The 9,271-nt window shown below is 51.5% G+C and overlaps 1 protein-coding gene across 1 annotated transcript in view; it reads left to right on the top strand.

Moving 5' to 3' along the window:
* Positions 1 to 2,786: 2,786 nt before the first annotated feature.
* Positions 2,787 to 9,271, top strand: part of LOC114828475 (uncharacterized) — a 13,098-nt gene continuing 6,613 nt past the window's right edge. Inside the window, exon 1 of the mRNA XM_029112763.1 lies at positions 2,787 to 2,873. The gene's annotated coding sequence lies outside the window, so the exon portion shown is untranslated. The remainder of the gene's footprint in view (positions 2,874 to 9,271) is intronic.

Raw genomic sequence — 9,271 nt, 5'->3', positions numbered from 1 at the left:
GGGAGTGGAATTTCTTCTCCCGACGGCTCTGGCTAGGATCTCGCCTTCCCGAATGTCATTCTCCTGTGATCCGGATTCCAGGATCTGACTGTCATGTGGTATACCAAGGAAACTGGAGCTCGAACCCGCGCTTCATCGGTGGAAACATATCCACATATTGTGGAAGCCTCCGTCTGCGATTCAGGGGACTGGTCATCAGCTTGGCAGGCTGTAGTCTCTGGTTGACCGACGTTTGTCGACTCACTTTCGAAACGCCACCTCAGGGCCTCAACGAGCAGGGATGGATGAGACCCATGAAATTCGGTCTTAGTTTCGTTGATAAGGGGAAGTTGCGGAACTCATTCCATTTCATTGAACACACCTCTGGTTTTTATTCGAGTTTTCATAATCCTCCTCATCCGCTTTATGGACACAAATGAAGGAAATGAGATGAGAGCCCAAGGGCCAGCGCCTGAGCGACGGTCATTCTCAACGCTCCCGCTTCGGCGAACCGAAAGTTGCCTTCAATATCCCGAGCGTTCCGGCTGTCGGAGGACAGGTCCAGCTTGACCCACGATAAAGTTAGATGCGGGCGCTTCGCATTCTCGAACGCAAGCTGAGAATCTCACTTGCAGAACAAGAAGCGAGAGCTCTGTGTCGGAGGAATAGCGGATGTTCGATTTGTCTGTTTCTCGGTTTGTCATAGTCTGTCCGATAACTAATCCAGAGCTTCTATGAGAGGTCATTCCGGATACGGATTCTCCTTATAGGAATTTTGGCAAGGATCGTCCAAATTGAATCTCCAACCTGGATGGGACGCTGAATCGCTGGCATCGAGGAACCCCATAAGCTCTTTTCGGAAGCGATTCAGGCTCGACCCGGATCACCTCGGAGATGAGCGTATCATTGAACATGTGTTATGAGTTCATTTCGGCCTTGAGGCGATTTTATTCGAAGGTTGTACCACAGAGTCGATTGTGCTCTCAGACAGGTCTGGGAGTGGCCCTTCCGGAGTCGACGACGATCTTGCAGCGCGGAACCGAATCGCTGTAGAAGACTTGTCGAGGAATTGGCCGCGCTGGCTCGAGTGTTGACTCGATCGTTATTTTTTCTTTAGATTTACTTGGAGCTGGGCGGTTTTACATACTCGAGAGTACTTCGAAAAGGTTCCTGCGGCTGACACGAGACTTATCTGTGGCCTTCATCTCGAGTGGAGCGGCGGGCTGAGATAATATCTTGTTACTGGGTAAGAACGAGACCTAATGGTGAAAGATATCCAGAATTGGAGGGGCCCTGGCTGAGTCAATTTCGTTTCTAAGTCGAGCAACGACCCATAACTGTTCTGAAGTGTTCGAAGACCTTCCGGAGCACGCCAGCGAAAGCATTGGACTCGCCTCGAAGTCAAGAGATAGTCGAAAGAATCGTGATAAACGTTTCGTTCGATGAGAAGGAGAAATTCGTCTAGGCAAAAGATCCAAGGAGACCCACCGTGGAGCTTGAATTGTGATGATTCATTCCACAACTGAAAGTGCCATCGAGAATCATTGATTTCTCGTTTTTTGTTGAGCAGTGCTCGCGCGCGGGTTCTCCAAGTTGAAATTTTCCACTCAATGATACGAATCCTAGATGAAGGCGACAGCGATGTTCCTGCTGAATGTCAAAGCTCGTCAAATCTGTTGTTCCGACTTGAGCTGGGGTAATCGAGGGGTGTCAAATCCGTGGCCCTCGGGCCACATGTGGCCTACGAGGTATTTCTTCGTGGCCCGCAAATATTCCCCCCACATACTCGAAGTCAACCATCTCGAATGAGTGCTTGGGAATCGAATGAGATCGGTGGAACGAATCCCTCCGTAAGACTGAACAAACGAGTTTTCCCTGATCCGCGTAGGCTGGAAAGCATTCTTCCATGAACGATAGGCATACAGGGTGGTCCCAAAATCGTCATTTGATTTTTTCTTGGAACCAGTGAGGTTCAGAGGGAAAAATGCGATGGATTTCCCGCTGGCTCTTCGATATCCCATCGAAAAAACATTTCGCCCACCAAATCAGGAATGATGCCTACGAGAAAAAGTCTCAAACTCGATTTTTTGGAAACTCGCTGGGAAAGGGAGAAGCGTCCTTTTTTTCCTGATTCTCTCCCTCGAAAACGGCTTGGTTTAGAAGAAGAACGTGGAGGAGGACCCATTCTTATTTTCGATTTGACATTCGAAAATTATGTCCCCACCTCCTTTACTTCGAAACTCAGCTCTTCCGAGAATACCGCGAATAGTAGCGAAGAATCGAGTGAGGGACCACCCGGTATATTATCCTTCTATACGAAAGTAAATTTTTAATGTGGCCTGCAGGCACCTGCGGCGTTCGAATGTGGCTCGCCAAAAATTGAAGTCTGACACCCCTGCTTTAAAGCATTTGGAGTCTCGGGATTCGGGATTCGGGATTTCGAGGGACATCGCTGTCCCAGATTTTAGTTAGTTCCAGACACAGCAAGATCCCGAGCTCGGGAGTTCATTCCGGTCGCGGTGGAGATATTGGGGTTCTCCTGCGTATCGATCCCGTGAAAGAGAGACTCAAGTGATACATCGGATATAGGAACTTTAGGTGCAGTTTCACCTCACAAACTGCACTATCGGAGCCTGGAATCTATCTCCAAGTAGCTTACATTCGAGTGGAGAACGAGTGAGAACTTTGCCGCCTCGCGGGGCAAAGGCGTGGCCTCAGTGAGAGCTCTCCCTTCAGGGCGGTTTTTCGTGACGTCACTGGAGCGGGCAGATAAAGTATAGGAAGCGACCCCGTGGTGCCTCAGTGCTCTAGCAGCTCCGAGATAAACGATTTGCAGCTGCCGTCGAGTGACTTTCGCAGTCGTAAAGAGGTCCGCCCAGCGTCAATCGCTGACGGTGAGTTCAGAAATAATTTCCTCCGAGTACTGTGTAACTTTCAAACTAGAATATTTGACGAGAGCATTGCTTTGCTCGCTCCCGCCAAGACAGAGCTCTCCGGAGCTTCCTGTCAGACTCGGTCAGTCGTGAGCATTCGTCACGGTTCCTGCGTGCGAATAGAATCGCGAAATGAAGAACTCTCGGTTGCGCGCCGCGAGAATCTGAATCCGTGGGAGCATCGCGTCCTTCTATCCAACTCCCGTCGACCGGCACCGCTGCGTTGTGTCCGTTCCGGGACATCGATCTCTCAAAATCCGTCTCGAGTCAGCGCTGGAACTTTTTCGGACGCTTTGCCGAAAACTCGCACAAGAATGAACATGCGCGATGGGGCTCGAAGATCGAAAATGTCTGACGATCGATGCCGATCACAAGGTACAGCATACCGAATCGTTATGTATATGCATCGATTTTACCACGTAAGCTAAGGCGAATTCTGGTCGTCGGCATTCGACGGACAAATATCTTCGATGGGCTTTTCATTGTGCATCCGAGGCGTTCGGGAGTCATTTCCCTGATGAAATAGAAACGAGCGATTATCACATTTCCTCCCCGCCCCGGGCCCGCAAGGACCTCCACGATGCGAATGATAATCGCGCGCAAATCTCCCTGTGGGAGCTGAACGGGATTTCCCTACACTGGCTTCCTTCGAGGAAGACTTGATTTGAAAAAGACTCCCGCGACCCTCCTGAGTTGGCTGATGCACGGCACCGACCGAAAAGAATTAATGAGGAGTTTCTTTGTTCATCGTCCGTCACCTCGGGGCGGTTTCGACAAACACCAGACGTGTCATGCGCTGCATTCCTGTATCAATGCCGTGGACGAGCTCTCGAAGAGGGGGAAGAAATCGAAGTTTTTTGCCCGACCACATGCCCTCCATTCCTTGGTGGGCTCAACGACCATGATGAGCTCCGAGGCAATTATTTGCTACGCTCATCATCGGAATTCGAGTTCGTCTCGTAGCGTGACTCCTTTTTCTTTGAGCGAACCTTTCCCTGAAACCTTTCCCCGGTGACGCATGCTCCCTCCAGAATAGCCTTGAGTGAGCCTATGAATGGCCCGACGGACGTTGACGAACGCCACAATGAGGGTACGAGCTGTTCTTGATTTTTGTTTGTCTTCATCGGCCGGGACCGCTATCCTCCGAGTCCGGAGGGAGCCTATGGCAAGTTGCGGGAGGCTCTGAAGGGCAAGCTTGATGCCCCTTGCTCACAATGGGTTGGGTACGGTGCGAAATCTTTGGCGTTCCCAAAGCTTCTGCCTGACCCCATCTGCGCTACACAGAGTCAAAGCCTTCGTCGCGAGACCGCTCAGGGTGGTTTTTCAGAATCAGCCCCTCAATCTATGGATCCATCTTATTGTCCGAGGATTGCCCTCAAACGAGAGGGATGTCCAATGGAGTGTTGGCGCCCAGAATTCGATTGGACTTGGAGAGATGTGCTAGGAGATCGTAAGGCTCTTGAATCACTCTGATCTGGGGATATCCAGGCAGATGGAGAATATTTCGGGAGGCAGAGACGCGGTGTGGCTGAGTTTCCTCAAAAACCCCGCAGATTGAGCGTGATCGGCGGGGAAATATTCCTCCGTGTTGAACGCTTGAGTATTCGGCTGAGAAAGTTCTCCTTGGTTCGGCGATCGACGATATTCCTCTGATTGTTTAGTATCTACCGCATATCTACTATGCATTGATGTCTGACGTCGGCGGGAACTATCATGCTTAGCTGAATCGGGAGCTTCGATATACGTTCGAGGAAGGGATGCCCTTGAATCAGAGCCCATCAGCTTGATGCCTCACTCCCATATCGCGGTGTTTTGCGACCTCTTGGTCACAAAGCTCAATCTTTCTTCATCCGTGGTCTTAACTGGGAGGGCTGCAGAATTCTCACAATGACAAAATTAGCTCCAGAGCAAAACTGTCAAAAGTTATTTAAGATCCGACGCATCCGATGTCGACGATGATTGGGAGAAGCTTTGGAGAGCCGTCGTCGCTTCGAACCTCTGCCCGTGAAATCGCTCACTCCCTATCAAGTCCAGGGTCCAGTGACATGATTGGGATACAAGCCTTTGTTTGATCCTCTCTCCAAACTCTCGGAGAATCCCTCCGAGTCACTTGAGACGGGGTTTCCAGGGCGTGTACTTCCGCACCTACGCGAGACGTTGTCCACAAGCTTCCCTGTGGGCGGGTCCGCAGGCTTACCCCCGTGATATTTCGACGCTGAGACGATACCGTTTGAGAAAAGTGAGACGTTCGGGTAAATGGCTCATTGCCCTAGGCATGTCACGCTCGAGCTAACCTTATCTACCGATCATTAGCCCGTAATAGAAAAGATCGAAACAGAAATCACCCGAGGTCACTCTGTGCATGAACTTTTAACAATATACCTGTGCCCGATCCAAGGATGATTACAGCATCCGATCGAGCCTTTTCAAGGCATATACTGCGGGGATACATAATCCCGCGAGCGAGCGTCCTGTTTATCCTCCTCGCGCACTTTCATAATCTCTCCGACGTCGCCATTTCCATGATCATAGACAGCATCGAGATGATGTGCACGTAATTGGGTGGACTTTTATACCTATGTATAACGGAGTCAAAATTGATTCCTAAACGATCCGTCCCGCTGGAAATCGGGGGCTGCGGCGGGTGGAGCGACTCGGAATGCGGGAACGGATAGGAAACTTATGCAACGTCAAACTGGAAAATCGCGACGGTCCTCCGATCGGCAGTTAGCGAGTTCTTAGGCCGATTTGGTTCGAGATTAGCGCTGAGTGAATTTGCTGCTCGCTTTAATCTGCCCTTGAACGTGAAAATTGAGGTGCAATCACTTCAGAACCAGCTAAACCTCTTCCAGGGCAACAGTTCGGCAGAGTGCTGAAGCAGCGTTTCGAGCTCAAGGCTTGCGTCAAATCGGTACTCGAACAGAACGGAATGCGTCATTCATTGACTCGGAACCCGCCGGGATAATTGCCCCTCGGAATTGTGCAACGCTTCCCAACGGATAAATCGAGACCCGATTTACGTAAAAGAACTGATATCGTTGTCGACTGCGTTCCATTCGCGGAATCTAGCGACTGCAGCCAATAGGGGGAATTCCCTGAAGGGGTCAGCCGATGCGTCTCGAACAGAGGGGTCGCGGTTCTAGCTCTGGATTCACTTACCAACCGAGATTCCGATTCGACGACAAAAACGCTGTCGTACTCGGAAAGCGCGAAACAACTGCCAGGGGAGGAGGAGCTCATGCCTCACTAGATGTTCCATTCGTGGGCCTCGAGACTTGGATTCATGGTGCGACGAGGCCACGTTCAAATTTTATGGCACATGGTTTTCGTCGCCACCACGTCGTTTGTCATGAGCTGATCCACTTGCTGTTCGCTTCATTGCGGAAGACCCTCGTCGCTGGCTTGTGTCTCGGGCGGTTTCTGCGCTCCTTGTACTCGCTCCTGTCGTCGGCTCGTGAGTTCGAGCACGTCTTTATTCAATGTTGGAGATACAAGACTGAGCCGTATGGGAAAAACTCGCGTGAAACGTCGAGCCCGCTGACTTACTTAATGTTTTCCATGCGGTGAACAAATGCTCCGGGCATGTGGATATTGTGCGTTAGCCTCGTCTAACAGAGGTGCCTTCGTCACAGGCAGTAAGTGGATAAAAAGTTCTACCCGTGAAGGAGCAGACGGTGGTGACGTATCCCAGGCGGACAGAGTTTTCCCGCTCGGGAATGGGGGGAAAATTTTCCCCCGTATTCTATGCAGGACAAAATTTCATCGATGCAAATAATTAGCCAATCGATCAATCAAATCAAAGTCAAACCATCTACCCACCCGTATTCGTCACTCGACCTCGGCTCTCCCGAACTCGGGTCCGTTCGACACTAGTCGCCAATTCAATGCGCCCATGCAAGCAACTTGTGACTCGGGATCTTCCCCTGAGGGCCTCATAGCAAGACTCTCAGGTGCTATGCGTAAGCCCAAGTGAAAATTTTGAATGAGCTCCGAGCAGAGATCTCGCGTTGCGGAGGGCATTGTTGTTCCTAGAGCCGCTCTCTAGGTTCAAGAACGATTTGTCTTCACTAAGCCCACGCACAGCATACAAGTTGACCGCATTCCTCATCTGATGTTTATGGGAACTTTTCCCGCTCAGTCCAGGTAACCCGATGTTTCGCCGGGCCGGTCCGCGTCCCGGAGGGAGGTGGCTTTTCGAAAAAAGATTATCCACATCGAATGAAAAAGCAGATCTGAACCGGAGTCGAGCTCATCGGCTTCGACCTTTTGAATAGGACGAGCTCAGACAGTCTCCAACGGATCGCAATGCCCTCCTTTCCGGCGGGGGGAAGGTTCCCCCGAGAATTGTAATACTGATTGGAAAACCGTTGGAGATTTCACCAACCTCTGCAACAGACAATGTTGTCCGTACCTCTTTCGACTTCATAGTCTCGAGCTCATTCATCACCCGGATGAATTGAAGACATAGGGCTCATTGCAAGTACAACCGTACAGGGGGTGCCCGCCAGCATTAGGCCGACCGACCGGAGCCGGATGATGCTGCCCAGCTTGACAAAAACATTCCCCTGACCGCCATCTGGAAAGTTGAAAGCTGGAAGAGTGAGGGATCCAGAAGTCACGCCCGATGAGAGCTTTCGCTCGAGTCGAAAACCCTCGACGGCCACACGTGAGCAGGGCCGTCCCGAGAAGCAGGATGGGAAAAGGGGCCGGAGGGAGTTGGCCCCACACATGGGAGTCCGCTCTTTCAGAATGAACAACACACTCCAGGGAAGGTTTCGATACTCAATACGGAGCGTCGACGAAGAAAAGCAATGACGAGGCTAGTAAGGGACGAGGATCGAAGGCGAAGAACGTTGCGAATCACAATACGCCGCCACATTCCTTTGATCTGCAAGATCGGCCGATGCGGACCTTGCATCCAGTATGGATGTTCATTTGCAGGTCACAACTCGATTGACCGGAGGGATCGCTCTCCGGGTTCATCTCGATCTATTCATTCACACCTGTGATTCGATATCGGAACACCGATCGAACACTGAACGAGACGCGGAGATCATCACACTCGGATGTGACTCGGCATTCCGAGGAGCGGGATACCGATTCCGATCCCGACCGCAGGGTGCAAAGGGATCGCGTCGAACAGTCCAGGAGCCGAAATTGTAGCGCTTGGGTGCGCACATTATTGAGCTTTCGGCAGAACGGTCACAACCGTGTTCGGAGACCGGTTCCGAGCGACTAGTTTCGGTGAGTCTTTTACGACATTGTGAGCTGCTGAGCGGTGTGGGAAAGCAAGCTGTGCAGATAGACTTCTCTCGGGCACATGCATAAATTCAGGAAGGTATTTCCAACTTTGTTAATCCTTCCTTATGAGGGCAAGTTGTTGCTCAGAACTCAGCGCGGGCGCATAAAACCGTGAGAATATAAAAACACCGAGAATTATCACGTGTTAGCACGCCGTGGGAGCTCCTCGGGCCGCGGCATTCCGCCGAGAGATTCTTGAGTCGGTTCTGAACATTACGAATCCCGGGTATCTCCTTCCAATTTCTCCGAGAACTCCCGAGAATCGTATTCGGGAATAAGCTGTGCTATCAGACGATACGAATCACTTCTCGCGAGCGGTCGATGGGGTCCCGGACGGACTCTGTCCACTCACTTACCTAGCCGTCTGACGTAACGAGCTCCTGTCGGTGGAGACGAACAAGGCCCAGCTAGCACGGAAAAAAGCCAAGCACCGAATCTGGTCTGACCTAAAACAATGAAGACTGTTACTTGCGCTCGCAGGGGATAACGCACTTACATGTTGTGAGGAACGATGCGTGCCCTGCCGGCTGCTCAGCCTTACTGGCTTGTGCTAATGCGTCCCATGTGTCACCGCTACACCAGCGTGGAGGCTGTCATCTTCGCTGGCAGACACTTCAATGACGATTGACAGCGGACGAACCAACCCGTGAGACAACCAGGGTGGCCATCAAGCAAGCCGTCCGCGCGGCGAGCTCTCGGCAACTGCAAAAAATCGGAACAATTGACCGACCGATACACGGGCCACATTTAGAACTCCCGCTACCGTTGCGAGTACCGTGGCCGGGCTTGACTACGCACACTCGGCAGGTTCGATCCTCTTCAGACCAAGGGGACGCGGGTATCTCAAAAGAGCCGGGAACACTCGACTTCGAAGTGCGTTCCATGTATACGTATTTGCCGGACAAGGGAAGAACCTAAGAGACATCCCGGTAGGCTAACGATGCTCTTCGACCTGCACCTGCTCCCGGCGAATTTCTTTTGAGATGCCGTCGGTCATCCCACGCTGCGTATCATTCGCTCAAGTTCAATAATGAACTCTGACCGATCAGAGACATTGG

The sequence above is a fragment of the Galendromus occidentalis genome, unplaced genomic scaffold (assembly GCF_000255335.2).
Source record: "Galendromus occidentalis unplaced genomic scaffold, Mocc_1.1 scf7180000077527, whole genome shotgun sequence".
Taxonomy (NCBI): Eukaryota; Metazoa; Arthropoda; class Arachnida; order Mesostigmata; family Phytoseiidae; genus Galendromus; species Galendromus occidentalis.
This window is presented reverse-complemented; position numbering and strand designations above follow the sequence as displayed.